Source organism: Rousettus aegyptiacus, unplaced genomic scaffold (genome assembly GCF_014176215.1).
Source record: "Rousettus aegyptiacus isolate mRouAeg1 unplaced genomic scaffold, mRouAeg1.p scaffold_m13_p_6, whole genome shotgun sequence".
Classification (NCBI taxonomy): Eukaryota; Metazoa; Chordata; class Mammalia; order Chiroptera; family Pteropodidae; genus Rousettus; species Rousettus aegyptiacus.
In genome coordinates, this window is record NW_023416309.1 from 112697255 (window position 1) to 112711195 (window position 13941).

Below are 13941 nucleotides of genomic sequence, written 5' to 3' on the forward strand. Positions count from 1 at the left end.
ACACGGGCGCCCCCCGTGCTGCTGGGGGACCGCCTAGCGCAGCGGCTTCGGAGAACAGTTTGGCGGTTTCTTCAAAAGTTAAACATAAGTTTACTGTGTGACTCATCTGTTCTTCACCTGTACCTGCCCAATACAGGTAACAGCGCATCTTCACACACAAACATAAACATGAGCGTGATTTGTAATAGAAGAGGAAACCGTCCAGATTGGCGCGTGGATAAACGAACGCGGAATCCCTGCAGTGGACTGTGATCCAGCAATAAGAAACGACGTTCTGGGGCGTGCCGCAGCGCGACAAACCGCGGAAATGTCCCATCAAGTGAAAGTCACCAGACTTCAGCTATGTGATCCTGCTAGAAAGGCAGATCCTTGCGATCCAAAAGCGTATTAGGGGTCGTGTGGGGCCGAGGGCGAGAACGGGGATTAGCGGCAGATTGGCATGAGGGAATTTTAAGGGGCAATGTAAATGTTCAAAAACTAGATTACGGTTATGACTGTACAACTGTAAATTTCCCATGAATCTCTTTTAGAGACAAAACTATTCTTGTATCTGAAGGCTTTGTTGCATGTTAAAATGTATATATTTATTATCAGGCATTTCCATCTCATTAAAAATAGGATGATTTTTTGCATGTTTTTGCTTGGTTTGATCTGGGGTTTATATTACCATTGCTATTTAATGCTCTTTGTAGTCAGGATGATAATAGAGACGTTTTTCACCATGGAGGTGAAAACTGAGGGCCAGAGAGGCCACGGCCTGCCTGAGATCAGACAGCCCTGGGCTCAGACCCAGACCTCGTGGGAAACTAGTGTGATGCCTTTGGCATAGGTAAATGAGCAAAGGGGGAAACACATCGTATAAAACAGATTAGTAAGCGAACGTTTTTTAAAACTGATCTTGCCAGTAATCAAAGAAAGGCAATTAAACCAGAATTTGGGGGAACATACCCATTTGGCAAAGTTTAACTATAATGCTAAGGAGAACGAGAAAAGAAATTCTTTCACTTGTGTGTTGCTAGTGAAGACGTGGCAGTGGAAATGGTAATACATATCCAAAGGCTCACGTACCTTCGTATCCAGGTATGGTTATTTTTTATCATTTTTATTAAGTTTTGCCTCTCTTTTACATATGATAAAGCACACACATGTAAAGTACACCATTCCATACATTTTGAGATGTATATATAACTGAAATCATCACCACGATCAGTATAATGAGCGTCTCCACTGAGGTGAAGCTTTAAAGTGTGGCGGGGGGACGGCGGGGTGGAGGAAGAGGAGAAGCAAACAACCAAAAACCGTACGTGCCCGCCGCAAGGTGGCGAGACGGCCGCCCCGTTACGATTTCTCCTACGAGGGTAGCACACACAGCCACTTTTAAAGCATTTGTCATTCTTGTAGGAAGGTAACTATCTCTTAAATATAATTTAAGAAAACCTTTCTTTGGGGAGTAAAATCTGTTTTGTTTTTGAAAATAGAGAAAAGCATTGTGATTAAGACTTTTGGCCTAAATACACAAGCAAAGATTCAACAACGAAAGCGGGAGCCAACATACGGGCGCCATCTTTTAGTCCTGCCACACGAGACATTCGAATACAAACCACCGCCATCCAGTGTTCCCATTGCTCAGACGTTCCCCTGCGGAGAGGAAGGGCGCCATCGGAAAGGAGACTCTAGGAATGGAGGGAATGCGACATCAGGGGACTCTCGCAACTCGTAACCAGCCTGTGAAAAACACTGTGCAGGTGTTCCTGGAATAAGTCGTCAATTCCCGGCAAGATTTCTAGGGATGCCACTCATTAGCTGGCTGACTTTGGGTGTGTTTTTAAATTTCTCTGCTCGTTGGGATAACGGTGCCTACTGCGCGCTGTTGTAGGGATTCGGGGAGGCAGTACGTGAATCTGACACCCGTAGGTGCTCGTAACCTCCCCGTATTCGGCCCTGCAAAGGCTTTCTCCGTCACACATTTGTGCTGTCATTATCTTTCTGTGTATATTACTGTAATTTCAGTGGTGCCATTCACGTCTCGAGAGTGGCACCTTTTTAACCCTGTCGTAGACATGCCCACAGCGATCGCTTTGATGCGATTCGTAAGGTAGGGGAGCGGGGAGCTGTTTTTCCCTGGAAACATCCACTATTGCTGCCATATAAAATTATCCCCCAAATACGTGGGATGGAGATCGAATTTGTATTCTTTGTAGACTACTAGGATTTGTTCTCGTGATGATGATACTGTCAGTTTAATTTACTGCATTTCCCACAGAGAAGCCCCAGTCAGGGTTCCAGAAATGCTTATGAATCTGTCTCCTGTGGCATTTAATTATCATAGTGTGGTAAATTTTTATTCAGTAAAATCAGATACCTAAGAGATCCACAGTCACTTAGTCATTTTGTATTAAAGCTTGGTTTTTCCCTTCGTTTTAGAGGAAAGTGAAAAAGAGAAAAAATAGAATACTTAACATGTTGTCGCTTGTATGCAAATTGTGTGAATTATTATGACAAGTGTTTCTGGTTGGCATCTGTTTTAAGGCACTTAGACCTTCTACCTTTTATAATGATTACATTTGTAGATGTTTTTCTTCCATTAGATTATAAACTCCTTGAAGGCAGGATTCATGTTTGTTTTTGTCTTTTTTAAAACTTGGATTATTGACTTATCCATAGTGGACACTCAGTAAATATTGATTGGTTGATTGAATAATGAAGTCTTCAGAAGCGGTGGATTCCTGACTTCTGCTGATAGCAACCCCCCACCCCCCACCCCCTTTGGGGGGAGATTCCTGGTAACGAGGCAGTAGCGTGAGCAACAGTAGCCCTGGTCGTGCCTCTGCTTTCCTCCTTAGAGCCACCATCGCCAGCAATTTCAAAGCTCTGGGTGATGAAATGCAGCTCCCTGACTCAGAAATAGTAGATATTTTGGTGCGCAGCAAAAAGGAGACAGCATTTATCAGACCGTGGAGCCGTGCGAGGGCGGGGTCTCTCTAAGTCATCACAGAAACCTGGGACAAACCAGGAGCCCTAAATAGGCCGAGGAACAATTGTAATTATGAAAGAATTTATCTCCAGAAAGTTTTCCCTTTTTAGATAATGTTAGTAAATACTAATTCTTTGACACTTTTTAAATATTTACTATGTAAATTGTCTCTGAACTTCAAAAAGAGGGCAAGCTACCGAGTTTACTCTCTGAAGCTAGCATAGTTACAATACCAAAAACATGAAAATGGCGGCAACAAAGCTAACGTTAGATTTCTGTCACGTAAATATAATCTGAGAATTTACCAGAAAGTATACTTCATCAGTATGAGTAATATTCCTTTAAAACTTCTTTTTAAGAAGAATACGAGACAAACACAGCAGCACATTAAATTAGCAGAATAGTAAGACCAAGTAAGGTCTATTTCGGGAATGCAGGGAGCGCTGATAGACCGCTACAGTAGTGGACCAGGTGAGACAGAAAATTCGTGAGATTATCTTAATTGCTACCTGGAAAGTCGTTTAATAAACATCCCTTGAGACTTCAGCTTCTGGCTGAGGCATACGACCTGTAGCAGACCAGCCATGCTACCAGAAACTAAAAAAGCTGGCAGAACAACTCTTTGAAGGCCCTGGAAGCTACTGGGGCGTTGAGGACTGTGAGGGGCGGTCCACTGAGGCACAGAAACCTGTGGTGCCACGTGGCCCCTCAGGCGCACTCACTAACTCAAAAGCTACGGCTGAAAAGCTAAACAGAAAACAGGCTGAGAAGCTAAGTAGAGTTCAGCAGAGTTATGAGGATGGGGCACAAAACACAGATTTCAGGGTGACAGCGGAGGAGGGACCCTGCTAAAACATCCCCGGCTCTTGGTTGGATCCCTACCCCGAACACGTTTACCCTAGGAGTAATGGTGAACATAAGCGTGATCCGGAAGTCCAGCCCTCACAAAAAGTAAAACTTTGTTTTGAATTGGATGGAATGGATCAAAGTGATTCGCTTCCACTCTGAAGTGCCTGTCGGAAGCCAGAGGAAGTCCTCTCTAGAGGAGGACAATGTCCTGCAGAGCCTCAGGTTTTACACTTCGCACGCAGCGTCTGACATTCACTCAAAAACTAGGCCTACGAAAAGACGGAAAATCAAGAGAAAAGACAAGCCGTGACAACATGGATGGACCTAGGGGTATTATGCTGAGTGAAATAAGAGAAAGAAAGACTGTATGATTTCACTTCTATGTGGAATGTAAAGAACAAAATAAATGTGCAAACGGAAACAGACTCATACAGAGAACGCACTGGCGATCGCCAGATGGGAGGGGCTTTGCCCTAGGTGGAAACGGGGAAGGGGTTAAGAAGTGCAGTTTGGTAGTTAAAGAACAGTCACAGGGATGCGAAGGACAGCATAGGGAATACAGTCAGCAATGTTGTGCCTGCGGATGGTGCCAGGTGGGTGCCAGGCTTACGGCGGGGAGGGGTCACCTCACAAATCATAGATGTCTCATCACTATGCTCCACACCTGAAACTAATTAATGTTAAAGAAAGATAGATTTACATTCCAAAAACAGATTAGAAAAAGACAGTCTTCAAGATACAGTATTTCTAGTGATTTTAAGTCCCTGGGTAGGGTTCCCTGTGCTTAGGAAAAAGAGTACATTTTTCAAGTTATAAAGGTTTACGGTACTATTTAGTTTCTGTGCATGTATTTTAAACAAAGTGTCCCTATTTTGTTAGTCATATTTGGAATCAAGATTGTTATCTTATTGCTGGGCAACACATTTAGACTAGAAGCTGAACGAGATTCAGAAGAAATTATTTAATCTATAGACCAAAAACAGCAGCACCACCCTTTCCACGCTGAGCATTTAATTTCCTTCTCTTTTCTGCACTAGCGAAGAAGCAAATGGGCATTTTATTTGCTGATATTAATGTATGATCCAAGAAATATTCAAACCTCTTTTTATATTATCTCCACATGTTAATAAAAATCTTTTTAAAAAGAGCAGGCAATAAAGACACCCATAGAAGATGCATATATTAGGGTTATCGGACTTGGACTTTAAGATAACATTGAATAATATGCTCAAAAAATTAGATGAAGAATAGGGAATTTCAGCAGAAAAGTGGAAACTGGAAATTCTAGAATTGAAAAGTATAATAACAGCAGATTAATCACAGCTGCACAGAGCATTAGTGAACAGGAAGGTCTGTCAGAAGCAAATATCCACATTGAAGCACAGAAACGAGGACAAAAAGGGTGGGGGACAGACAAAAGGGACACCATTAAAAGTCTAGCATCTAAATCAGAATCTCAGAGGAAAGGAGAAAGAATAGATCGGAAAGAATACTTAAGAGAATGGCTGAGACTCTTCCAAAAGCGGCGAAAGTTACCAAGCCACAGGTTGAAGAATCACTGTGGACATATTACCCGCAGAGGAGTGAGCCAGTGACAGTTGCCTTTGCAGAAGAAATGGAAATTGGAAGACAGTGGAAGGGGATCCTCACAGTGTAGTGAGAAACTAACTAACTGCCATCCTAGCAGTTTATATAAGCTCAAATGAGGGCAGAGTATAGACATTTTCAGGTAGACAAAAACTAGAGTTCACCGCCAGCAGCTGCACACTTTTAAAGGAACCGTAAAGTTCTTCAGGCGGAAGCATGCAGATGCAGAAAGGAATGAAGAGCCGTGGAAGAGGTAAATGGTGAATAAATCTAAAGTAATATTAACGGTATAAAACAGTAGAAATAATAGATGACAGCAGCACAAAAAGTAGAAAGAGGGTGAATATGGTTCAGACATCCTAAGGTCCTTGTAACTTGTATTTAGAAAGACTAGGCGGCCCGCAGAGTTCAGAATATTTACTGGCTGGCCCTTGGTAGAGACAGTCATCCAGCTCCTGTGCTAAGGCATCTTTCTGCACGATGAATTAACTTCTTTGCGCCTAGAATGTCACTACGAGGTGTGTCCTTGGAAGAACTGAAAAAATAGTCACTTATTTTCTGTAAGACATAGTTCTCCCATGGAACTTGAGAAAAGCTGCTCTGAAGTAACCACTAAAAGGTTAGAAAGAATGTAAAGCTACTAAGCTAACACAGAGGGAGAGGGGAAATGAAATAATAAAAAATACTTAACCGATCCAAAAGAAAGGAGAGAAAAAAATGGAACTAGGTGGGACAGAAGAGAAGATGGTTAACTTAAGTAATAGCAGACAAAACGGGTTTGAAGGCAACCCTAGAAATGAAGAAAGAAATTTCATAATGAAAAGCTAGGTCAATCCACCAGGAAATTTGTACGCACATAATAACATAGCTTCAAAATACAAAAAGCAAAAGTCAACAGATCAAAAAGAATATAAGATAAACTCATTACTGCTGTTTCTTCTGTTAGACACAAATTAGGAAGGGCGGGACGCTTGTTTGATGCGGTGTCAATCACATCGCACGTCGTGGAGAAACGCTAAGAGCAGGCTGGCGCCGTCCCCGCGCCTAATCGCGTGTTTCCACTCCCCGTCCCAGCAGCCCTGGGCCCTGCTGGGGTGCGGCGCCCTCACTCCCCAAGTGGGAACGCTTCCAGCAGAGGATGCAGAACAGTCCCGCTGAATCGGAGAGTGAGGCTGCCGCCCATTCGGGGGGCTCTTGGCTACACAGTGGGGCGAGCAAGATCACGTCCGTGACAGGATTCTCCGAAGCGTCCCCTAGTGAGTGCTTCCTGGACTCGATGTCAGAGACCGAAGATCTGCGGTACCCCCGACGCTGGTATGTCGAGGGGTCAGACCCTGCAGGAAGGTGTGGGCCGCCTGTCACGCGAAGAACCCTGACTAGCAGTTCTGATTGAGGACAAAGGAAATACGGGATGGACGGTGGAAAAAGACAGTCACGGACACTGTTCATGACCTCATCGGCACGTACGGACGTGAGACCGATGGGAATTTAGCATATTTTTTCTTCGCTTATCGTATCTGTATAACTTTTTCTCTTCCTCTAATTTTATATACCAGTTGTTGGGAGTTAATTTGACAATTTAGTCCTTAGGGAGCAGTGTATTTAGTGGGACTATACTGAATTCAAGGAGTAATTATAATTAATACATCCGGCGATGGGCACAATGGCTGTTAGGACTGCGGCCCCCCACTTTGGGGAGGGGGTGAGAGCACCTTCATTTATGGGGAGAGGAGCTGCCTGCTGTCGGGTGGAAACAGTTGTTTTCGTTTATGTAGTTGAGACGTGTGTAGAGGGCGTGTATGGAGGCCGAGCAGCCGAAGGGGTGGACTGTGCTAATTACTAATTTGTCTCTCATCTCACAATCTGTGTAAATTCAAATCCATCCATGCCTGGCCTTGCGATGCTGGCGCTGGGAGGCGTGTGTGCACCAGGGCCCAGGAGTGTGCCTGCCACAATATGAAATAGAAATAAGAAATAAAAAAGGTAACAAGATGGTTTTTGTTCATAGGTTGTATACCCAGAAAACCCGAGACGATCAGCTAAGTAGTTATTTGATGCGATGTCGATAAACCAGTCACCGGACTCAGCGCTCGCTGTCAATGACCGTTTAGGCAGCACATTGGGTATTTGATCCTATACATAACAACAGAAAAATAAAATTACCTGGAAATGAGCTTAACAAAAGTAGGAAATAATTATGAAGAAAATGACGATTTCACTAGAAGAGAAGGGAAATGAGAGATTTTCTCAAATAGGAAAATTAAATTCAACAGAGCTTTCAGTTCAATTAATTTGTAGGTTTAATGCAATCCTTTTTAAAAAAAAAATACGTATTTTTCTTTTGAAACATGACAAAATGGTTGTAAAGTTCATCTGGAAGAATAAAAACATAGGTAAATAATTTTTTAAAAAGAGTGATGAGGAAAACTAGTAGTCACAGATAACCAAAATTTTATAACACTGGGGTAATGGGAATAGCGTGGTTCTGGCTGCAGTGCACATTATAAATGGAGCGGAATGGTCTCCAGGCCCATCTGTTATATGCGACTGATACGTGAAGAGTCAGGGTCACAGATGAGTAGCGAAGGGAAGGCGCGTTCAGGCCGGGTCCCGTGATGCCCAGGCACGCCGCGTGTCTGCGGGACCTACACACGCTCCAAACAGAGCATCGTCTGTGCAAGAGAAGTAAGAAATCGAGGAAATAAATTAGAAACTTGGGGGAACGTTTCTGCACTAAAACTCGAATCTCATGAAAGTTTTTTGCAGGATTTTTTGGGAATTTAAAACTTCCGAATACCAAAAATGATTAAAAGGCAAATTAAAAATAGGAAAAATGTCAGATCAACATGATGAAAGGTTAATACACTTAACATATGTAGAGTCTTATAGATTCATAAAGAAAAAAACCCACTAGGAACCCAGCAGGCCAGAAGAAATAGTCAATTCACAGGAAACGAAATTTATGTGGGTTAACAAATAGAGGGAAATATGTTCGTTAATAATCAAAGAATTGTTAAGACCAATGAGATATTTTTTCCATCTGATTACCCAGGATTAAAAATTGTAGTACTCAGTGCTTGTGGGGCTGTTTTGAAATAAGTACTCTTGTACTCGGCTAATAAAAAATACAAATTATTAAAATGCTTTTGGCTAACAGTTTGGTTTTAAGTATTGAAATCCTTAATTATGCCCCTTTGTTTTAGAAAGCCTGCTTCTGGAACTCTCTCAAGACAACAGTCTCAGATACAGAACAAACTACAAGAAAGGGAATTAGCGACGAAAATAGTTTAAAATGGAAGCACCTAAATAACACGGGAATTGTTAATAAAATTGTGATCTGTCTACACAATGAAAATATGCTGACACTAAAAATTATATTTGTGAAGCTTTTTTATTATGAGAATACCTTGTTAGTAATTAAAAAAATATATAAAATTTTATGTGAATAAAGTTAGTTCAGCCATACATAGTTTTAAGTTTAGAAAGTTCCCTGAACTGAACCGAGCGTTGGTGAGTGTAAACTGAGATGGTGGGCGGCGCCGCGCCGGTCAGCAGGATTTGCCCCTCTTCATTCTTCATCGCCTCTCCTTCCAGCGTCAGGCGGCCTTCTCTGCCTCTGCCCACCTGTTCATTCATTCTCCCGGGAGATCGCTCCTGCACGTTAATGACTCCTGCTTCAAAACAGCTCCCCTGTTGCTTTGCTCTCGTCTGCGCGCATTTAGACTCCAGAAGGGTTCAGTTATGCTTAGCATCCTTCCCACCAGGTGCTGCTGTCTGTATTTCAGACCGTGAAGGCTGCTTTGGTGGGACCTGAAACTAGACAGTTGCTTTTCCAGTGCCGGATGTCATTCGTCGGGTGCTGAATGTTTAAATCACTTTTATGGTCCATGTGCCTGCAAATGAATAACAGCTAATGGGGGAAATAACATTAATTTCCAAGGGAACTTTTTGTACTTGTACCTGAGAGAGGCAAGGGTGTATACACTGCAGCTGTAAGAGCCACGCCCCGGATCCTCCTCGTCTCACATCGCTGTGTGTCTGCTGCAGTTTTCTGATATGAAAACTCCAGGAAGGCAGGGACCAGGGTGTGGGCTGGCACGCGGTACGCTCAGGAAGCATCTGGAAGCACGTAGCACAGGAAAGAGTGAGCTGCCACTTTGTGGAAATGTCTACAACTGGGATTTGTGCACTGGACGTCCTTACACCTAAAACGGGCTGACACATTGTGGCCAGGTATTCGTGAATGACTGATGCATAATTAATGGGTGGATGTTTGAATGACTGTCTGATCCCTCTGAGCCTGACCTTTAAATGTCGATGTTCCTTAAGCCGCTGGCCCCGCCCTCTTTTCTGTTTACCCTAACCCGGCCCTCCTTGATGTCCCCAGTGACAGGGCTTTGATTTATATCTCTATATCGAGGTGTAAGATTTTCTCCAGCCTGTGTTTCCTCGAGATCCAGCATATCTCTAGCTGCCAGCTCCCTTCCCAGTTGAATGCTCAAGTGTCCCAAACTCACCATGGCCTCCAGCGTGCGTTTCCCTTGGTGAATGATGCCATCTCACACTTAGTCACACTGGTGAGAGAATCAGGATGGTTCTTGATGCCTCCCTCCCTCCCTCTGCCTTATGCTCACTCACATCCAGTTAATCACCAAGCTCTGTTCATTTTATTTCTTAAATATTGCTTAAGCCCCGCTTTCTGTCCCCAACTCCTTTGCTGCTTCCCAAGTCCAAACGACCAAGTCTAAACTTTCTTAGACCCACAGCAAGAGCCTGCTCGTTGGCTTCCACTGTCGCCTCTGCTCCCCTTATACTTCATTCTTCACGTTGCAGGCAGAACCATCTTGTGAAAACACGAATGAGAGTGTTACGCGCTTGCTTAGAATTCTTCAGTGGCTTCTCATCGGTCGGAGGATAAAGGCCAAAGCCTTACGGCTCGTCGGCCCCGCCAGACTTGCTCCAGCCCTTGCTTCATCGCTGCCGTGCCTTAGGCCCACCTGTCTTCTCGCTTTCCTCAAACGTGCCACATTCCTTCCCACCCCGGAGCTTCCTTCCATGGCGCTCCGCCTGCCGCTTCAGCTAATCGCTTCAGCTAATCGGCCCTCGGAACTTAGCCCGCTTCCCTAGGAAACCGTCCACGCTCCTGACAGGCTCCCCCACCCCCCGCCCCGGTGAAGGAGCTGTCTTGTCTTGTCTTTCCCATAGCATTGAGTTGGATGTTTTTAATTCACGAAGTGTAGCTATGGCCTCGATATTTTCAAGTGATCGTCATAAAGAATGGCCAAATAGCAACTGTAATTTGTCTTCTAAAATTTAATTGATTTTTATCCAGTAATTTCATAGGGTAGATCAATTTGATTAGTTATTTCAGAAGCATACTGTGTTTCATTTGTTCTAAGAATTCCTTTTTTCCCCACTTTTAACATCTCTGAAATTGACGTGCATCTTACCAATGGCATGTTCATGGGGTTGTTTGGCAGCATTTTTCTTCCTTAGTGGTACATAAAATAATGGCGTATCTTATATTTGAAGGCATCTCAGGTTAGATAAAATTTGCTGTTTTGTAGCAAATTCATTCTGGACAATTTGCTGAGAACATGATGATGCTCATTCATTCTATGAAAGTCTCTAAGACTTTCATCGCCGTGTAAAGGCGGGTGGGCCACCCATCGGTTCCACAGGCTGTGATTAGCCCTGAATGCATCCTCCCCTCCTTCCTTTCGGACGAAGTTTAAGATGGGCACATCGAGAGGCCTTTTCCCGGCCTTCTTTATAGCTCCTTATAGGCATATGAATAAGTTATCGTTAATTGGATGTAAACAGAAATAACATGTCCATTTCCAGGCCATGAACAAAAAAGGAAATTATTTGCTCACTAATTTTCCTTTTCCCTCTTCCAGTGAACGAAAAGAGCGTGGGTCCTTAGACTGCCTCATAGAGCAAAGATGCCTGGGCAGCCTCCAGGTCGTGGGGGAGACACATCCTGAGGACGTTGTCTTTTGTGATGACATTGTCTTTTGAGACCTAGGGGTCTCTTTGTGATAGCGGCTTCGCCTGTACTGTAATGAATGTATCACCTAAGGCAGCAGTCCCCAACCTTTTTGGCACCAGGGACCGGTGCTCCTGTGAAAATCTAATTCTTGGCGATCTGAGGTGGAGCGGAGGCGGCAATGCTGATGCTGGGGAGCAGCTGCCGATACAGACGAAGCTTCGCTCGCTTACCTGCCGCTCACCTCCTGCCGGGTGGCTCGGTTCCTTACAGGCCATGGACTGCCACTGGTCCACGGCCCAGGGGTGGGGGCCCCCGACCTTAGAGACTGTCTTGATTGAGCTCTTCAGTTTCCATCTTCAGTGCGGAGCAGGTGGCCCTGACCACAGTAAGGAGTACGTGCTCATTAGGGAGGCAGCGCGGTGTGACGCGTGCGGCGTGCGTGTGAGATGCAGGCAGACCTCCGCTTGACTGACAGCTCCGCCGCTCCCTGTCTCTGTCACATTGGGCTCTCGCTGGCATCCTCTGAGCTCCAGATGCCGCTCCTTTACGATGCAGGTGACAGCCATTGCAGCAGGATTTGTTTTGAGAGGTGAATGAGATCATTTATTTAAAAGGCCTTTCTAGCCCAGTGCTTATTAAATGACCGCTTTTGCTATTATTAGTTTCTCCTAAGCCTACAGCCTCAAACTATCTGCTGCCCTGGTATTTTTTCAGTGGGACTTGGTGTCTGTGGAGGATTGTTTGATATTCTAAGTTTTATCTTTGGATTAAGCAAAACCATCAGAATCTTTCATACTTGGACCTTAGTTGCCTTAGCTGCCCAGAATTGCTTAGTTTTTGAGAGTTCCTAGAGTTTTCCCATCATGCTTTTGCTATGAGGAGCTTACAGGAGATGCACATTCTCCTGGACGTGGGAGAAGCTGTCAGCACTTGACTCTGTATCTTCTGAAAAACAAATGTTTGGACCTGAATTCTGGGGAAACTTTTTCTTTATAGAACTGGTATATGTTCTCATTATTAATAAGAAGACATAAAGGATGGCGAGAAGAATTGAATCATAAATAGTAACATAATTTGGTAAATTGCTAATAGCTTTCACTGTAGGGCAAATTGTAGGTTAGCTCTGAATACCTTTATTAATCCATCATTGGGCGTGATTCTATTAAAATTTTATAAGAAGGTAAACACTAGATTTTTTTTAAAAAAATCAAAACCAGAATAGTGGCAACCAGCAGTAAACTGACTTCGTGAGACTAATAGGAAACATTTGCTTTTTTTAACTGCTTTATGAATATGGTATCGGACACACAGTTGATTTAAGACAGTAATTCCCCGAAATAGCTTAAGGTGCAGAAACAACAATCCATGGCTAGTAAATACTTACAGTTACCAGGTAAGAGACTGAGTGGGTCCGGGGCTCAGACTGGGCCAGTAAACACTGCGTCGCTCTGCGTGTGTTGCATGAATGAATGCAGACTAAACCCGATTGTGTAACAGCAGTATAGTAAATACTTTTTTTCTTAGTTAGGTAGGTAGTTCCTGCAGGATCTCTGGCCAGGATTTTTGTGTGTAGGGGATAGGGAATCGGGCATGTGGTTAACAATAAAGTAGAAAATTAATATATTTTTTTCTATAATTGATTTTGTAGGTAGATTTTCTTCAGTGCTGAAATACACATTTTTACATTTCTAATGTGAAATATTAATAATCCTTTTCATTTTCTTGGTATTTTTCTGCACAGATCTAATTGGTCACATGAGTTTTTTACCTTAGGTTTCATTATAGAAACTGGGAGGCATTTGACACTTACGAGCTTAGGACTCGGCTCATATCCTCGAGACCTTCTTTCCTGCCTCCCTCACACGCACGCCCGGGCCTCACAGATCCACGGGCCGGAGAATGGCGGGGTCATAGCTTTTTATATTTGACTTTTCCCTGCGCAGGTTGTTGTGAAGCTGTGTCTACTCAGATCTCGTGCACTCACCTGCTCCTCCAAATTAGAATCCAGCTTTGAGCACGAGGAGGTTTGATGGCTCCTGAAACTGGGTGCGCAGTTGACGGGCCCTTCAGTTTACAGAACTGCAGAATTGTTTGATAGGACGGTCCCCGGAGATCCTCTGCCGTCCAGATCGCACTGATAACTGCCCCAGGCGACCGTTTCATCTCCGCAGTGCCTGGCCTGCGCATATATGGCGCTGGGACTTTGTCTTTTCTTTTTCACAAGCACAAAAGAGAACATTTTAAATTTGCCCGAATGTATCACATGAAAATGTTATGGAGTCAGAAAATACTGGGAAAATGACATTAGCCAAGTTCAGGCAAATAGAGGCCTTTTCTTCATCCGTCTGTCAGTTTTGAGGCTTCAGGTCTATCTGTTAGTAATTCAACTTAATTAGTAGTTTTTTATGCTTTGATTTCATTTAGGCACATCTGTGAAGTTTATTTATTTATTGGTGTGACAGTATTAAAGTCTCCGGTCTATGGACAGGATTGAAATAGGATTGACATTGAAATTTAAGGACTCTTCTGGCAGTCAGGA